Source organism: Branchiostoma floridae, chromosome 11, assembly GCF_000003815.2.
Source record: "Branchiostoma floridae strain S238N-H82 chromosome 11, Bfl_VNyyK, whole genome shotgun sequence".
NCBI lineage: Eukaryota > Metazoa > Chordata > Leptocardii > Amphioxiformes > Branchiostomatidae > Branchiostoma > Branchiostoma floridae.
This window is the reverse complement of record NC_049989.1, coordinates 12,740,885-12,760,610: the sequence shown is the minus strand read 5'-3', so window position 1 is coordinate 12,760,610 and position 19,726 is coordinate 12,740,885. Positions and strand designations below refer to the sequence as shown.

At 42.0% G+C, this 19,726-nt stretch overlaps 1 protein-coding gene across 2 annotated transcripts in view; it reads left to right on the top strand.

Annotated features, from left to right (window-relative positions):
• LOC118426514 (coiled-coil domain-containing protein 157-like) overlaps window positions 1–19,726 on the top strand; it is a 1,184,186-nt gene that overhangs the window by 1,149,451 nt on the left and 15,009 nt on the right. The window lies entirely within an intron of this gene.

Below are 19,726 nucleotides of genomic sequence, written 5' to 3'. Positions count from 1 at the left end.
GTGTCTTGAGCAGAAAAAAAAGTGTCTTGAGCAGAAAAAAGTGTGTTGCGCAGAAAAAAGTAAGTGTGTTTTGCAAAAAAAGTAAGTGTCTTGAGCAGAAAAGTAATTGTCTTGCACATTGTTACTATCGGCCACGGTACATACCTTTGTCAATTAAATTTCAAGCTTTGTGTCTATGCATTATATATAATAGAATGTCATTTTAGCACTTTTTGTAACAAATTTGCAAATAAACAAGCCCACCAGCTAGCCAGCCAACGATCAACCAACCATTTGTGACGTAAACCTCCATCGCCACCGCGATCCAGCCTTCATATGCTGTCGGGTACAGACGGATGTAGCGTGATGTCACCGGATCCGAAAATGGGCGGCTCACTTTGTTGTACCGGTCTCTGTTTCCTTGAAAAACCTGCGATGTAATAGATGTTATAAGACTTAAGGGTGCATCCTGATAATCTTTTGTGGCCACAAGGAGGTAGGATAGGCTGTGATAGACAATGTAAATAATCTTTCTCTTACTCTTCGACATTTTTTTTTTCTCTCCCTCTCCAAACGTGTGGAGTGTGTGTGTGTGAGCGTGTGTCTATCCATGTGTGTTGTGTGTGTGTGCGTGCTTGTGTGTCTATGTGTTGTGTGCGTGTGTGTGTGTGTGTGTGTGCGTGCGCTTGTGTGTGTGTGATGATCAAGTCGTGGTTCACTTCAATAAACAATAAAATTCGCCCTAGCTAGTCCTCTGAAATTCTTCATCGATACAAGTAAATTCTAATTCATTAACCTGTACGCCGTCATTGCGTCCTCTGTACGGCGCCCACAAAGTGCCGTCCGTGCTAAAGGCTAGAGTGAATGACGTCACCCAACTGCCCAGGTCCCAGTTCGAGCCGCCTCCACTGATGACAACACCGGTGACGTCAGTCGTCTTTCCAAAGTATACCTGCAAACAAGTCAAGTCACAGCTAATATTCAACCACGATCGACTTTTTTTTCTTTAGCTGCTTTCGATTTGAACATAGAAGAAGAGCTCCAGACAAAGAATCAAAATCACATTCATTGCTAGTTAACAAAAATTTAGTAATAAGTGATAAAATGATATGATAAGAAATATTAGGGACGGATACACTTGAAAGGGTTATCTACCAACAAAATTTTTAATTGCTTTGTAGATTCCTTTGTAGGTTATCTGTACAGAGCAGTCACAGCACGAAAACACATTGTATTTTTGTCATTTTTTTCTTCTTATTTTCGCAAACAGCCTCGCCAGGCTCTGAGTTGAAAATGAGCCCTGGTATACAAAAAGAAGACAATCAAGGTTTCAGTGGGCCTGACCACTGGAAGCCTAACCAATGCCACGGTCACATTTACGCCCGTGCCCGTAGGGTGTGTGGAAATCAACGGTATATTTTAACGCGAATTTTGAGAAAGCCGGGGCCCAGCCGTGCCCAAATGTAGTCCGGTATGTAACTGTAGACTGGTCTACAAATTCCCCTTGGAATAAAAAAAAACAAATGCAAAAAAAAAGGATTTAAAAATGTAAACCATTCTTGAATTTGATTTCCTCAGTTGTGTCAGAGGCATCAAAAACCACTCCACCTCTTCGCAATGCAATACCTGTAGCCATTGATCCTCTACTGAACTTGGTACCCAGCAATGTCCTGTTGTAGGCAGGGCCGAGTGTCGGGCTCGAAATGATGCGAAGTCCGATTTGTACTCCGAACTGGCAGTGATAAAAGCGTCAGGGATGTACCGACTCCCCAAACCAAGAGGGTAGCCAGGAGGTGGGACCTCTGTAATGAGCATGTATGTACATGAATCCCGTGCATGAATCTACTGACAAAAAAATGTAGGTAAACGCGAGTGGTCGAGGTATCTTTTTGGCGACGCCTCAGGGGCTAGCCTACTATATATACTGTGCGTTCGTTTGACAAGAATTCCCAAAATCCCGCGATTATCCACAGTGCCAGGTGCACGTTATAAGAAATAAGAGTGTATCTATTCACCACCTTTTTAACTACCTTTTCAAAATCAGTTTTCACACCTTATCGGATGCAAAGTGTTATATGTATAGCTTACCAACCGTTATTTGGTACTTTTTCAGCATTTGAGCTGTATTTGTCATTTTTGTCACCAAACAGTTAGAAATGCCAAACAGTCTAGTCTGCAATTGGTATGGGTCACCTGACAAAATTAGCAAAGGTGATATGATATCTTTCAGCTTACTTCTTCTTCATCTTCTTCTCTTCTTATTTCTTCTTTATAGTAAATGCTGTTTTTTTCTTATTACCTCCACAGTCATCTTCATCCTCCCCTGCAATGCAATCCTGCTGACTGTTACACAACTGAGACTCGAACAGACAGGTACCGTCCGAACAAAGGTACTGCTTCACACCGCACCCTGTAGAGTCACAATATCAGAAAAAAATATTCTTTTGCGACTTGCATATCTCCGTACATCCTTACGAGTTGGTGACTTTGACGTGGACCTTAAATTTAAGAGAGATCTGCTAATATAATCAACATGAAAGCTATTGCTTATAGAACTTGGAAATAGTTTTTTTTTAATTTATGTGTATTCTATCAATATTTTTGTTTACCATCTTCAACGACTACAGAGCTTTGCTATGGTATATAATATAGAGTATGGTTTCAGAAATAGCTTATTTGCATCGTGTATTTTGGTCAGCAGCTTTTTGGTATTTATTTACTTGAAAAAAAATACAATAGGTTATCTGGTTTTCACCTTGAATGGTACAATTTTCCTCGTCTCTGCCGTCCGAACAGTCCTGCAGGCCATCACACGCGCGGTACCTTGGTAAGCAGCTACCGTCACACTCTAACTGCAAACTATTGCAGATACCTGCAAGATGGTATGTGAAATCAATATCTTTAAAATCACATATAACAACAAAAATTCATTGTTTAGGGATTTATTGTAGCATTTCCTCAATGATTATGCAAATTGTGTCATGATTTGGATGTGATTAAAGGAAGACGAACTGTCAGAATTCTCCCACAGAGCCAGTAGAGGGTAAGGGGGCTGACACTGGACGCTACCATAGTCCTGGACCAGTAGGCATGAGGATGGGACCAGGTAAAAGCAAAGGTAAGAAAGAAATATGCCAAGTTTACAAAAAAAAAATTTATAAACCGATTTTGCATATGATTTACATTATACGTAAATGTTATGTACCTAGAGTATCTATAGACAGTTTGATACGGCTAATTTGTTTTATACATAGCCAAAAATAGAATGTTAAAAATAATTACCTGCACATTTTTCTTCGTCCTCTCCGCCACTACAGTCAAGCTTGTTGTCACAATGTAAGGACAGCGACAAACAGGTTCCATCCGCACAGTAGAACTGATCATCATCGCACACTGCGTGGGCACAGATTCAGCAACATTTGATTTGTGTCGCATGTAGGGTAGCCTGGATACCATACCCCAACCTCAAAATATATCTTTCGTGTTGGGGTCTGGCAGGATGGCTGTAGAAAGGTTCTCGAAGGCCCTTGATCAGAGGGAGGAGAACCTAGGATTGATGACCACTCTCACCACAGGTAGCCAGCTACAACACACCACAGTTGGTCAGCAGGCTATCACAGTAGCGAATCAGGTACTTAGTGGTCACTGTTATGGATTCAAAAAGTACAGTTGGGGGTGTTTAACCAATCATGGCAGGGGTGTAATTACCTCCTGCTGATCCTGTGCTGTTCTATTGGTGGAGTTATTTGCCCACTATAAGGGGCAAAATTGAGAAGATTTCCTGTCCCATCCGGCCAGACCCCCGCACGATAGATACTTGAGATCGGGCTGGGGTTTGGTAACCAGGCTACATGTAGGGTAGCCTGGGTACCATTCTCCGCTGGTCGGCTTTGGGGTGCTTTACCCGGCCCAGTGCTAGGGCACCGACCTGCTTCTGTCAGCCTGTCTGATTAGCTGCCCTTTGAGATTTCGCCGATAGAGCTTGTAGCCGGCCTTTTGAGTCGGGGCGCGACTAAATTAAGCTAACCCCGTAAGAACTCTCCCGGCCTGTACCAATTAACTGCACGGGCGGCCACCCCTACACCGCCGAGCGCCTCGATGGTATGGTACCCAGGCTACATTTAGGGATGCCGTTACAATAGAGTTGCGCAGTAATTCTATGGTTAAAAACTTGGAATATGGTTATAGTACCATATGAAATCTTTGAAATTATTGCCCTCTTTCGCCAATTCTGAAGCATCGCATGTAGGGATACCGTTAGAATAGAGTTCTATGGTTAGAAACCGTTAGGGATACCGTTAGAATAGAGTTCTATGGTTAGAAACTCGGAATATGGTTATATTACCATATGAAATCTTTGAAATTATTGCCCTCTTTCGCCCAATCTGAAGCATTCTTTTTGGTTAGAAGGACCGGGTATTGTCTACGGTTTTCAAATTTGTTTAAAAGTTTATCAGCTCGTCATGGGGTTCTTCGTGTAGATTTAATGACTCCTTGCTTTGATGTATTTTAGCATACTTTTCTATGCACTGGTTTCATTGTGGTATATGCCTTAGCCCTGTCTAAAACAACACAAGAAAGGAATGGGTACTTATTTCCTATGAATTGGCTAACCACGTTAATAGAATGATTCACACACGAGAGTGCTAAAAATTTTGGATTCTGATATCATTTTACCTCGCAGACCAAACTGTATAGTTTCAAACCAATAAGACTTAGATGGACTCATATTAAGTGAGTGTAGTTGTTGCTTTTGCGTAATGTTGGTGCAGATTTACATAAACGTGGAACCATGATTTAGCAAAACTGACTGTAGTAACTATCGACCAATGTCAGTCATTCCATCTTTCATGAAATTCTTGAAAATTACATTACATTCACAAGTCTACTTAATTACGGAACATAACACCCTGAAGCCTTCACAATCAGGTTACAGGCCGAAACATTCCACCACAAGGACCCGCGGGAAAATTCAGCTTGCTTAGCCACGTGCTAGTCTCTACCAGGCTCCGCGGATTGGTGGTTTAAGTATAGAAGAAATCGGACAGGTCAGGTAGACAGACCTGGTAGACAGCCCAGCTCTTTCATCAAACCCCAGCTTGTGCACTACTCGCGCACTACACACACCGGCGTCTGCACTGGTCGTGCACTACTAATACACCGGCGTCTGCACTGCTCGCGTACTGCTCACACCAGCGTGTACACTGTTCGCGCACAACACACACCAGCTTGTGCACTGCTCGCGCATTGCTTACACCAGCTTGTGCACTGCTCGCGAACAACACACGCCAGCGCGAACACTGCTCGCTCACTACGTACACCAGCTTGTGCAATGCTCGCTCACCGCTCACGACCAGCGTGTGCAATAATGCTCGCGCACTGCATACACCAGCGTAAAGGTGGGTTTACACCTGCGTATATTTTCAAGTGCGCATGATTTCCGCATGAAATTTTGTCAATACGCGGCCGAACGCCCAACATTTGGATTTTTTTTGGAATAAATTAAATTGTACGTCGAGCCCATCTGGCGTTTGAATTACGACTTCTGCGTTTTCATTTCGCATGAGATGCGTATGGTTGCAACTGAAATGCGCGACAAAATTTTCCGTACTGCGAATAGATTCGTATGGGGTACGTATGTTGGGCGTTTTCCGGACGCACACAACGTCTACCGACCGCATGCCTGACGCACCTGGTGCTAACTGCATTCCAAACGCATTTCAGGTGTGTCAGAGGAACAGTTTCTGTTACATATACTTTCGTTTGCGAGCATTGCCAATAGAGTATTTTTGTTAGAGGAACCCTTTGTACTACGTATGCTTTTGTTTACAGGCAGTGCAAGTAGAACATTGACAGGTAAACAGTGAAGAGGGTTTTTTATTCATTTGCGAAGCAGTGAAGCAGTGACACTGTGCTTTTACAGTAATGTGGGACATCATTTACCTTAAGAAGTTATGTGCACTGTTAAGATTGTGTTTGTTTTCACTTTGTCCTTAATGATTTCCCCTATCATCTTAGTATTTCAACTACTATAAAAATCACACTCATACACACAACAAAACGTATTCAAGATCTTTATCAAACACGTAAATTAAACAATTATGAAACTTACGCCCTCTTTCAAAGTTGTAATATGGCTCTATATTGCACCTTTATATCATGTGGTTCTACACACAAAAAAGTGCCATTATCAGCAAATTAAGTCAAATATCTGTTACACAAAATGGCACGTGTGTCACACAAATTGACCCAGTGCTTGAGCAGGTTCCTCTACATCTTCCCGTCCCTGGAGGCTCTGTTGGGACCAGTGTCCTGCATTCATGGTGTCCTGCAAGTTGTGACCATCTCTCCATGCCCCCGGTACAAATTCGTCGGTCCTGGCCTGGATCTGACATCATAAACCGGAAGATTTCCAAAAAATCCCTATCGACCAGAGGATTTGTCCATTCTGTCCAGAGCTAATAGAAGACGAATATCACTTTATGGTTGTATGTCCCAAATATTCCGATATACGCAATTCTCTATACAGAAGGCTGTCATTTTGTACACAAGGATTTATCCAAATGGACCTGAAGTGCAAATTCAAATACATAATGACATGTGACAATCCCTGCATGGCAGATATAGGAAAATATATCAAAGAAGGTTTAGACATTAGAAATTCCCCAAATGATTGTAAAAGCCTCCAATGATTGGAAGAAACTTATCCCATACTACAACTCCTGTATTAGTTAGATAAGCCTTAAGTTAAGTTCTAGCACTGTAGTTATGTAGATGCCATACTTTGTACCTCGTACAATTGTTGTGCAATAAAGTTATATACATCTTGAGATGATTTTTTTTTGTCTGGAGTCAGATGCACCTTCGTATTTATTCCAAATCTGGAGTGTGCGTCGATCACGCTATCAGTACGCGTAGTATGCGCAAAGCGATCGCAGAACGCACGGTACTAAATCGTGATCTATGTGTGCATTCGTTATACGGTCGCTCATGGTGCGTTGTGTCTGCGCTGTAAGAACGCTATGTACTCGCAATACCGCGATTTCCGCGTATTACTGCGTATAAAGCGCAAACATGTAGCGTCTTCATAGCGCAATCGACCGACGTGGGACCACTGTATTGCGCATCCATAACGCTTTGGGCACCAAACTGCGTACGAATGATAGTTTTGTGCATGTCCAAAACTATCAGGCGAACTGGGCGTATATTTTCGTTTGCCTGCGTACGTGAAACTTTCTAAAGACGATTCAGATGCGGTAGAGGTGCGACTTGTGCGTGCGGCCGCGTATTGAAGAAATCAGTCAAAATGTCGAAAAATGTCAAAACGGAACTCATGCGGCATGAAAATAAACGCAGGTGTAAACCCACCTTAAGCAATGCTCTCTCACCGCTTACACCAGCGTGTGCACTACTCAAGCACTGCTTACACCGGTGTGTGCACTACTCACATACCGCGTACACACTTGTCGCTCTGGTCTTTTGTAACGGCAGCAGTTGGTTGTTCATTTCGTGACAAAGTCCGTTGCTGCTCACTCCAAAATACAGCTGATTCGATTTTTTTTCTTTAAATTGGATATTACAGTTAATTTACTTCAAGAAAAACAAGATTATTTTTACACATTACCGACCAGTTTCTTTGACCGTTCAAAACCTTTCTCAGGACGATTGCATTTTAGATATAACTGTTGCTGCTTCCAAATTCAGTCTCACTCTTTACACACACACACAATACATTAACGGATCCGTTATACATATTGATATAAGTATACGATATACAGTATTTAAATAACCTACCCACTCTCTGTCCAAAAAAGCGCACTTCGTCTAAAGAAGGTTCGACGAGACCAGTTGCTGTGATAAGCAGTTTCCAGAATCGACTAGAGACTGAGAAACCTCCGAATTCCTGCGGCATAGAGGTCATAGCCTGTGCCACTCCGGTCAAAACCGTCACGTCCTGCCAGTGGAACGGGTCCGATCTAGCCGACATTTGGAACTTGAATGCTGTAATGTCATTCGGTCCAACTCCAATGTTACTAATGCTGATTTTGGAAAGCGTGTAGGGCACATCAAGGTCGAATACGATGTACCATGGGCCTGGGTGAAACGGGTTCCAACTGGTGAAATGATCACCATCAAGAACATGGATGGGATGTTGATAGACGAAACGTGACCACACACTTGATGCATCAATCACCCAATCGGTGGATCTTTCAAGCCAACCTTTGCAAAACGGTATATGTTTTGAAATCTTAGTACAAAAAAATAAAGTATGTAAATGCAGATAATTCATCGATTGTGACCCGGTTGATATAAAAAAGAGTGACTATTTTAGAAAATTTAACACATTATGGAACGGAACAACGGCAGTATAACTTGAAATTGGGCCGTGTTGTAAAAATTAAGCTAACTGATTAGATATTTGTAATATCACTGACTCTTCCAATCTGGGCCACCAAAAAAAAACAACACAATTTTTTCTTTAAAATATTAAAGCTTTTTCCCCGTCACTCAAAATGTTACTCTTTCGGCTTTATTAGCATTTTAGCAAGGAGCCGGGCCCATTCAAGGTAAATGCAGACAGCATTACCTATAAATAGATTTGTTATAATGTATCCAAATATTAATAGCTCTGGGCTGACTGCGTATTAGCTAATATGTAGTGTGTATGATAGTCGGGTAAGTTATCAGCGCCAACCTTTAGTCACACAGTTAATCTCGTCCCTCCCGTTACTACATTCAGCCCAACCATTGCAGAAGTGACTGTACGGCACGCTCCTTCCGTCACAGTAAAACGGATGGAACACCGTTGTAGTATCTACCAAAGTATAGGAATATGGATATTATGTATTTGAGTAGATATAGAAAATGGAAAATAATTTTTTTATTCACATTTATTTAACGAGGATTTGACAAAAAGCAAAGTTGCTTATCTGAGTCTTCTCCTCTTACACATGACAAAAAAAAGGACACACATACAAAATAAGGAACACTAAATAACATAGTCAAAAGATAATGATAACGACGTGAAAATAAACAAGGAATCAAGTAACAGAGTGAACGTGCAGCTGGTTTACAAACTTAGGAATAATCAAATAAGGCTATATAATCAACTAAAACAAAAAAACGACCGAAAATAATGTTCCATGGCTGATCTATAATGTTTTTCCTTCGCATGGTCTAGCCTAACAAGCTACTGCTGTTTATTTGTACTCAAACGCATACGTATATGTCGTGACCACCCCTCCCGCGTTGTCCTGCCACTTGCTACATTATGCAATCAGAGTAATTACGGACAAACATGTTGAGACCTACTGTGGCAGTTTTCTTCATCAGCCCCAGAAGAGCAGTCCTTGTCTCCGTCACACACCGTAGTTGGGTCAATGCATTCTCCACTGCCACAGTCCCAGCCCTTGTAAGAACAGGACTCTATGAAAAACAAAATAAAAAAAAAGTTATCTTTGGACGAAAAACTTCTTTCATGGATTGGACAACTACTCTACTCAAAATATCACAGAGCTTACATGTTACAGAAATAGGTCGGACCCTTCGTCTTCCACTGTCTTCGAAAAAGGTCGGATCCTTCGTCTTCCACTGTCTTCGAAAAACGTCGGATCCTTCGTCTTCCACTGTCTTCGAAAAAGGTCGGATCCTTCGTCTTCCACTGTCTTCGAAAAAGAAGTTGAACCTAACCAGGCTAATGACTCAAAATTTTGTCAGCTTTAGAATAGATACATTTTCATATACTGATTGCAAGTGCCCTTCCATGTTATCTGCATTTAGTCCACTGAGAAGAATTTCCCAATTAGCATTCAATGCGAAATAGGTGAAAAGGAAACTTACTGCACAGCAGCTCGTCCGTTGCGTCTTCACAGTCATCATTGCCATCGCACACTTGGGATGGTTTGACACATCTTAGGTTGTTTTCACACCGAAACTCGGCACTCGTACACTCTATAGAGAAGAAAAAAGTCATGTGTTCTTACGTCGATGTAGGTTAGACATCCAGGTAATAAGATACACCAAAAAGTATTTACTCAAGCAACTGGATATGGTTTTGGAAACCATATCCAGTTGCTTGAGTAAAGACTTTTTGGTGCATGTGTTCTTATTTTTATTAAGTCCCAAACTGGTTTATTGAGATTATGTGAGAGGATTTTTCAAACTAGTACAAGCAAGCTTTGTTGACACGACAAAAATTGATTGTGATATTGACAATCCCTGGTGCTTTGACCTGAATGCAGACGTGGCACGCAACAATAAATTTTTAGTTGTAACCGAGCACTGGAAACAGAGAAAAAATGGAGGTGGGATACGGACAAACTAAAGCTACTTAAAGGATTGGACGGAGACAAAAATAATATCATCATCAGACAAAGAGGACAATAAATTCACGCATACAGAGGATGCATATAAAACATGAAACATGGACTCAATAGACCTCTTCCTAATTACCGTGATCATGAAATAGAACGAAACTAACCTTTATCCCTAGGACTAGTCTAACATGTTTCAAACAATTAAAATATATATGTATATATAGATAGATAGGGAAAGAACGAGATAGACAGCTCACAGATAAAGAGAATCATACAATATCATAACGTACATTGTACAGTATAAACTTTAGAACAAATGGTGGATTGCCATTTTTAACCTAAACCTTCTGGCATTGGACAAGTATTTGATAATTATGCCTTATATGGTACACTCATTGTTGTTAAAATGTACAAAAATATTTTATGAAAAAAAGGCCTATTTGTCAGTAAAACCTATCCAGTTGATTTGGAAAAATCCTCTTTTAACCATAGCCAAGAAAATTGCAATTTGTTAGTTTCTTCCTCATAGCTTATGCATTACATGGCAGGTAACATACCGCCAACGTTTGTTACAACAGTGAAATTTACCCTTTCCTTCGAAATGATTACCAGTATTGGCCACATCATTTATGCATAGGTGGACGCCACTAGTGACATTTCAAAAGTTGCAATTTGGCAGCATATTTTACACCATTTTAACGTGTAGAGCATCGAGCAATGGTAACCTTTGTTACACAAGTTACAGTCATTTGTGTACAACATTTGTTAAGCAGGGTGGGCTACAAATGCCTGTCAACTACCCTTTCTATTTTCATTATAAAACCAACAAAAAACTGTAGTGCGTCATAAAAGTGCCAATTTTCAGTCTTATACGCGGGTGATATAACCGTGGTAACCGGAGTGCAACTCGTGGGGGTTACGTTTGTTTCCGAATTTGGCGACTGGCATAAACCACCTTACAGAGCCTCCAAGATCAGTGACCGTAGCGATATAACGAGACCGGTCAGAGGGCCTTAGAAGCTAGATTCACTTAACGAATAATCATTCTGGGAACTGAATTCCAAATGTGAAACTAGATCATTCACACGACTGTACTGTAACCCTTATCATGTTAGTGATAGTATTTCGCTGTTCTGTATCTGTAAGTAGCTTGTAAATAGTTGTTGCCATGCGTTGTACAATCTTGTACAATCGTTGAGCAATACAGTTCATTCACTCATTGTTACATGTTTGGCTACTAAATGAATTATACGTATCTTCTCAGGCGACAACATTTTTTGAGGGTGTGGAAGCCAATCATGGCTATGATTTCTTCCAAGCCATCAGCAATACTATTATTGTGGTTCATCATTTGTTAAACATTACGGTGGTTGTGGAAAAATGACGGAAGTAGTGATGTTGTCTTTGGTTTGCGCCATATCAAGTCGTAAAGGCAGTCGACATCATCATTTAAATTTTAATGAGAACAAGTCGGTAATGTATTCTATAGATTTGTGACACGGCAAAGAAAAGGCATTTTTTTAGTTCGTTTTGACTCGAGTAGTTTTCAACTGTTACGGTACGAATTTGATAATCTACTTTGATATACGAAAGTTTCATGGACGGGAATGATGGAATTGCAAATGTTATGGGGCTCATGACTGGAAAATATTCTAACATCCATAGCCAACGTGCCGATGAAGAGTCTTTCTCCTTCCATACGCCAAGCCAGATATAGATACATTTGTTTAACAGGCATTTCTAGTGACTATTTTAGCAACAATGCACAGGCTCTGCTTTGTACTACTTTGAGATTTTGACTTTTGACTCACACAAGTTTGCCAAAACGAACTGGTAGGCAGTACTTCGCTACTGTTAAGATAGGTGCACATAACATAATCTCCAAGCAGATCTTGCGCGGCATAAGACAGTATCATAAGCTGGGGAAGGAGTTTAGCCGGCAAAGGATTAAATTGGCCACGCGAAGAGATTACACATAACAATCTAACGGACTTCATAATAACCTCTAAGCAGATCTTGCGTGGCATAAGACAGTGTCATAAGCTGGGGAAGGAGTGTGGCCGGCAGAGGATAAACTCCTTCCCCAGCTTATGATACTGTCGACATGTCTTATGCCACGCAAGATCTGCTTGGGGATTACTTCATAACATATTGCGCATGCACTGGGTAGTAACGGGTCGTTTTGTCTAACAATGGCATTGCGTAGGGCATAGCCTGGTTTTTTTTTTTTTTACTCAATGGTCACCTCGTAACAAGGCCTGAAGGCCACTCAATGTTACGGGTTACATGATTGGAACTGTAACAGCAACTCTTCGCCCTAGGTCAGAAACATCATGATTGAGACCAGCCCAATTGCTCACTATGAGTGAGGACTAACTGACCCAATAGGCGAAGCAGGGGTTACGAGGGCTGCTCGGGAGATTCCCTACCCCTATTTTGGCTGGAATGGTTTGATCCGCTCGGGTGGTTTAGATACGTGATGAACTTTATTGCTCTACATTTGTACATGGTACCGTGTATGGCAACCACTGTTACACAAAGTACAAAATATGTGTATAGAATAAGACTTTTAAGTCTTACATAACAAGAAGGGCTGACAGAGGTCTTTGATATAGTGTTACAATCCAGTTGGGCTATACATGAGTTTCATTACTCTTTCTAATAGCAAAGCAGTCTTTGATATATTTGCCTATCTTTGCATTATGGGAGTTGTGGCATCCAAAGATATATACAAATCTGTCTGTACCATCGAGTCGCTTGAAATCTGCTGTACTGGACTCGAGAAATGTGAATAGCTCATTACGTAAAATAGCGTATCTAGAACATTCGATTAAAAAGTGAAATTCATCTTCAATATGCTTTGCACAGAAAGGGCAGAACCTTTGGTCAGGGGCTACATTGTAGTATCTGCCTGCTTCAATATTCAATTTGTGGCTACTGATTCTTAACTGAGTAATCGCTTTTCGAATTTCAAAAGTATTTATATCATAAAGGTATGTTTCTTGTTCATAACATTCTTTTGACTTGCTAAGAAAAGACAGTTTTGAATTGTTTTCAATAGAATTAAACCACTTTGTATATATGTATCTTGTAGCCAGAGCCGTAGTTGGTTGACAATATAATCTACATTTTTACAAGCCTCAGGTTTCATCCATATGTGTCCAAAGCCATGGTAACAGAGAATGTCCTTAACATGGTTAATCCAGTCTTGATTATCAGTAAGTACAGTGTTGTATGCATCGCGAAGCAGAGAGTCCTCAGGTAAGTTTACCAAACGGTGTCAGTATCTAATTAGCTGAATTCTAGCAGGTATTATAATGAGAAAAGTTCCTAACTCTCCTCGCGCGCCGTCATTAGATGATTTGGAATGAACACCGAGTAGAAATATCTGAAAACGTGTGTCAAGTATGTCAAATTCCGGTATATCTAAAGGGAGGCATGCGTTATCGGTTGAAAAACCATCCTTTTCTATATCAAGCCCAGACGAATGTCTTAAAAACATGTCTTTGTCTGGTCTTCTTTCAAAATTAATGACATAAGAATGAGTTAGATCAGTGCAAGTGCTCTTTCGAATCGACAGTGGAATACTACCGTCGATCTGAAGTTTCTTCAATAAGAAAGAGAGAGTATTTTTTGATAAAAGGGTAACATATTGCGTTTCACGTACGCGCGTTTTAATCTTTAAAAGGGAGAACGGCGAAAGTCAAGCCAGAGACAAGGTATCTACCGCGAGTTGCTGTACTCCCCTACATGAAAGGAATGTCACATTAAAACATTTGTTGTCTTATGTGTAATTGATGGTAAAAGTAATGAAGATTTTGAAAAAAAGGACTAAAACAAAGAGCGTACCGCATCGACTCTCGTCGGACGCGTCGTCACAGTCATCGACGCCGTCGCAGACGCTGTCGGCGGGGACGCACATGTTGCTCTCACAGTGGACCCAGCCCAACATGCAGCCCCAACTGGACTTCGGGTTACTTTTTGGATCAGCACATGTCTCGTCTGAGAGGTCCCCACAGTCATTTCTACCATCACAGACCCGAGACAAAGGAACGCAAATGGACGATGTTTCGCATTCGAACTCGTTTGTGAAACATTCCCTGAAGTTCCATCCATGTACATGGCTGTATGCTGAGATGCAGTTCATAGCAGTGTCATTGGATACTTCGGGGCAGTCACGTATGTCACACTGTGACAGGAGTGCATCGTGTATGCACGGGGAGGGTAAACCGTCCCTACATTCGAGCATACCCAGAGGACATGTGCAATTCTTCTCATCCAAACCGTCCTGACAATCGACAATCCCGTCACATCGGTCCCGATCTAGGAAACATCCAGGAACATCGCCTCCACACTGGTACTGCTCACATCTCTCGCAGTTGTCTTCATCTGAACCATCTGGGCAATCAAAGTCAGTATTACATACGTATTCGAAGTGAATGCAAACGTCCGAATCCTTACAACTGACGAACGAGAGAGGACAACCATCCGTGCAATAATCTTCATCCGACCCGTCTGAGCAGTCACGGTGACCGTTACACTGCTCCTCGAGAGGGATACAGAGCGATACAGACAGTCCTAGGCCTCTTGGTTGGCTTTCGCTCATGCTAATGCAGGGAATACCGGGCCAAGGACACACTGTGCACTCCTCATCCGAACCGTCAGGACAATCCGTTATTCCGTTACACGTGAGTTCCGAAAGGACACAGTCATTGGTCGTGGCGCATTTGAAGGTAGAGGGGGAGCATGTCTCAATGCCGGCATCAGCGAAAGACAGCAGATTAACAAGAAGGAAGAAGCAGGTCGCCATGACGGGCTTTTATGGGGCGAAGGTAGATGGGATTCCGTGTGCTGGGCTTACCCCGCACTGATACATGGTGCCGAAGTAATTACTAGTACTGGGCTATAGAATTACATACAAACACAGTCTTCTACATGCCTTACTTTACGAATAGGCGGAGCTTCGCATCCCGACGGATTATCTGGAAACTTCTACATTGTCTACTTTGCATGGCAAAGAGACAGCTGGTTTCTAAAAACCCTCTTCCTAAGGCCACACCAATTTAATTTCTAGCTTCTCGGATTTCCTGACCAATTTTTGGTCCCCTTTGAAAAAAAAATTAGTCCCAAGCAAAACAATATACTCTTATGTTCCAAATAAACCAAGGAGCTTTTATCAGTAGGTACTGATAAAACCTCATTGAATAAACGTACCGGGGCGTTTATTTTTTTTCAGCCGCAAAATCCACCCGGTACGTTTTGATTTTTTGACGGTACGTTTATCATTTATTTTGAAAATTTGGGACCCCAGAAATATTAAGATTTTCTGCCCATATTTCAGCGGTATTTTTGCTCAAAATTCACTATTTTTCGTCAACGAAGCTGCGCATATTTCCCCGCCACACTGATTTCATCATTCGGATCACATGGATGGATCCGTAAACTGATGTGAGCTGGCGAAAAGAAAATTGAACCAAAAAGTTGCTTTCACCATTATTTCCAAGTGGTAACGGAAGGTGAAACAAATGACTTAGAACACTAGTGTTGATGGCGAACAAAAAAGTCTTCAATTTTGTTGGTTCACAACTTTACTTTGGAATTGACGTTACTATTCTGTGTCATTTGTATACCTATTCCGTTTTATTAATCTATGACATGTATTGCTCATTTCGTTTTTTTCTTGTTCGATTGTAATTTTTTTCTTTTTTTGTGTGTGGTAAAAGCAGAAAATTAATACGCTCACGGATGTCTTCCATATAATGAAATCAACATGGCCAACGTTCCTCAAATTTTTCGTCCAAGCTGTGACGGTACAGAAATGAGATATCGGCATAGCACTTTCTATTAATTATTCAGGTGGTGTGCCAAAACTTATATTGACTGTATTCAATATGAGCTTTTTAATCAACGTAGTCGCACTATTGTTTTCAACTCTACGTCATGGACTTGGGGGTCGCCAATGAAGACTGAATTCTTCCGTGTCAATATTTCCACGCCATGAATTTCATTGCGTGCTGGAAAACGTCATCCTCCTAACGCCCGGTCCCCAACGGCATTAGCCTATGGGGCCCTGCTATCTCATGCCCTATCAGTGGTTATTATGATTGTCGCCACAAACCAGCTGTCAACCAATCAGAGAATAGGCTTTTCTTGGGCTTTTTGTTGTCGCAAGCTGTCTCGCAAAGGCCGCTGGGAAGCTATCAGCCAATCATGTTACGTATTACATGGCTCCATCCTCCTACGCCCGATCCCCAACGGCTGACTGCCCATATAAGGGCAAGCTCATTAATATTTATAAGTAGGGCGGTCCCTAACTGGTCTGAGTACACAATGTAGCAGAGGTAAACACAAGGCATTTTGACACGACTGTGGTCCCTCTGCGTAGGGGAATGGAAAACGTAGTCACTATGAGTAAAGCAAAGATGGGAGGGCGTTTGATTACATATCAGTTAAAATGTGAGTCTGCTACCTACTTCAAGATTGTCTCCGATACAAGATTGTTAAAGAAAATAGACAATTTCTACGGATCATAATGGTTTTATTGTATATAACCCTCTGACGTCATGACTTCTTGGTTTTATGTACATATATGTATTTGTGTCTGTTTTGAGTGTATGAAATCTGTCCATCTACTTGTACAATGTAAATATTGTGTATGTTTTTTTAATGAGGCCTAGATGATTAGCTCAATGACCTAAAGGGTATCACAATAAACTCAATAAATAAACTCAATGTGTGGCACCTCTCCCCTACCCTGACAAGTACAACAGCCCAGACGAGGAGGAGCTCCTAGGCATTGAGTATGCCATATGCCAGTCTACTGACTTCAGTGCTGTGCGGTACTACGCGGAGAAAGGTAAAGTCCTAGGGTACAGCACTTAAAGATGAAGCATTGATTTTGAAATATGTCTCTTTATACCCAATCCTCTTTGTCGATACTGTCCTGACACATTTGATATTTGTACGTATTTGCAGTGGAAGAGGAGCAGTCCCGGGAGGTTGAGGAGTCGAGTGAAGGCGGTCATGTGGAGAGTGAAGAGGAGTCAGAGGATGAGGGCGTGGACGTGTCAGAAGAGGAACACCTGAACACCATCAGCAGTCAGCATGTCAGCCTGACAAAGGTGGAGCAGGTGGAGGAGGAGGAGAGCCCTGCACTGCAGGACGTGATGATGACACGTAGCCACATGCATCTGCCGGGAATAGAGGCTGTAGAAGCACTGGCCTTGCTTCTTCTGGAGCTGGCAGACAACAGTGACCATCACCTCGTGTCTGCCAAGCTGAGAGGGATGATTGTGAAAGCGACAGGGGCCCTCCTGGACCACGACAAGACAGCTGCCGGCTTTGTCAAGGAGTACGAGTCCAGGTGGGGGTACACGCTGTTCGGCAGGTGCCTTGGGGCTGACACACCAGAAAACAGGGCGCGGCAGAAGACCAAGTTTGGATGGGCGAGATACGCGCAGGCAGCACAGGTCACTCAGGAGACACGACTCCTGTACTTAGTGGTAAAGATGTTGAAAAACCGTCCTCCAGCCAGCACCTGTCTCAGCCCAACGAAAGCCGTAACAAAGATCAAGGCCCAGTACCAGAGAATCGTCGACCGAGTCAGGGACGACCCTGAGCTGAGCAAGCTCTCCATCCCCCTGCCCAACATCAATGCCAAATCCATTTCAAACTTTCTTCAGAAGGAAGAGAAGAGGGCAAACTACCTGGCGACAGCTGTCCCTAGAGTAAAAGACCACAGGAGGGTGTTGTGCGACTACCCCATGCCGGAGGCACCCGCTCTACCTGCAAGCATACCTGTCCCGCCACGACCACAGGTTCAGTATGCCAACCTTGAGCATCACGCAGGAGAGAGGCGTGGTGCGAAGAGAAGGTAAGTACATATACTTTCCTTCACGAGTATAGTTAACTAACAATGTATTGAAAGTTGAAGGCTTAAACTATCCTTTCATTACAGGCTTGAAGTAAAGAGACCGACGGAGGAGGGGAGCAGGCCCATCCAGCCAAAGCCAGCCACCTACATTCCACCACGTGTGGCTGCAGCTCCAGTTCTCATTGTGGTTCCACAACAGCCGCAGGCACCATCTATGCTGCTGCCAGCACCTTCAACATCTTACAGCCAGGTCAGTGCTGGCTTTAGGCCAGTGGCGCCACCTCCTGTGCTTCCCTCAAAGCCTGTCAAGCCTCACAAGTCCCTGAAGCCATGTGGGGCTTGTCAGGTGCCCAATTGTGGAGGGCAGCGCAAGAGGTACACACCTCACAAAGACAAACTGTTTGGCAGTAGGCAGAAGATCTTCACCTACTGCCCTACAAGCAGAAAGTCAACCACAGAAGGGTTTGAGGGTGAAGTCTACGAAAGTTTCGAGCATTTTAAGAGGGTGGTTGATGAGGCATTGGAGAAGAGAAAAACATCTTAGTGTAATGGACATGCGCCTTATATTTGTTTTATAAGTTTTATATGTTAATGCCAAAGGTTATATATGTAACCATTCTTTGTAACTGTTCTTCAATGTATCTTTTTAGTTCAGCTATTGTTCTACTTTTGTTCTCATTCCCACCTGCTTGCCTTGGTTTATTTCTTCGAATCTATGATTTTCTCACATGCAGAAGTATGAACCCTCCTGGCCATAGTGGGGCTACCTGTTCTGGTAGCTGTTGTGTCAAAACAGCCTGGGAGAATCTGCAGTTTTTGTTTTTCTATAACTGCTCTGAGTTTACGTTTTGTTTACATTTGTAAATTGATTCCTCACCTTGCTATTTCTTGACTTGAACCATTTCCATACTTGCACTGTTGCTTGTTGAATATGATTAAGTATGTCATATTTTTGCTTTCTTACGTTGTGCTCCGAAAGTCATCCATTGTATACTTTGTGAGCTGTAAGTTGTACTGCTTGAGATGCAACCTTAGTCTGTTGTAAATGAAGTAAGGTGTGGTGTGGTGTATTATATGTTTTGCAGAAATAGCTGTGATAGTTTTGATTTTTACTTTTGTATCATTGTAACTTTGTGAACCCTTAAAATAGCTTCTACAGTTTTGGAAGCTGTTTTCATGTGATAGAAGGCTGTGTTGTCAATTCATTGTGAATTGTTTTACTATCACTTTCTGAAAAGAAAAAAGAGCCTGGACAAAGATGAGAAGAAGGGTTCTAAGTTCTGACCAAGGGGGGCTGCCAGAAGGTAGCCGGCATTTCCACGTGCCTCAGTTCTGAACTCTCTGCATCTTATTCAGCTCAAAAACAATAGAATTCTTTTGAGGATGATTTCTGCTAATGTTCCTGTAATAAAAAGGTAGACAAATAGGGCTTTCTTGGCTATTTTTAACTGAGAGATGAATGTTTTGAAATCTTTTCACATTTCTCACTTTATTTCAACAGATATCTGTCATTTCCAAGCAGATATGGCGTCTCCAAAATGTAAACTGCAGTCTCTCC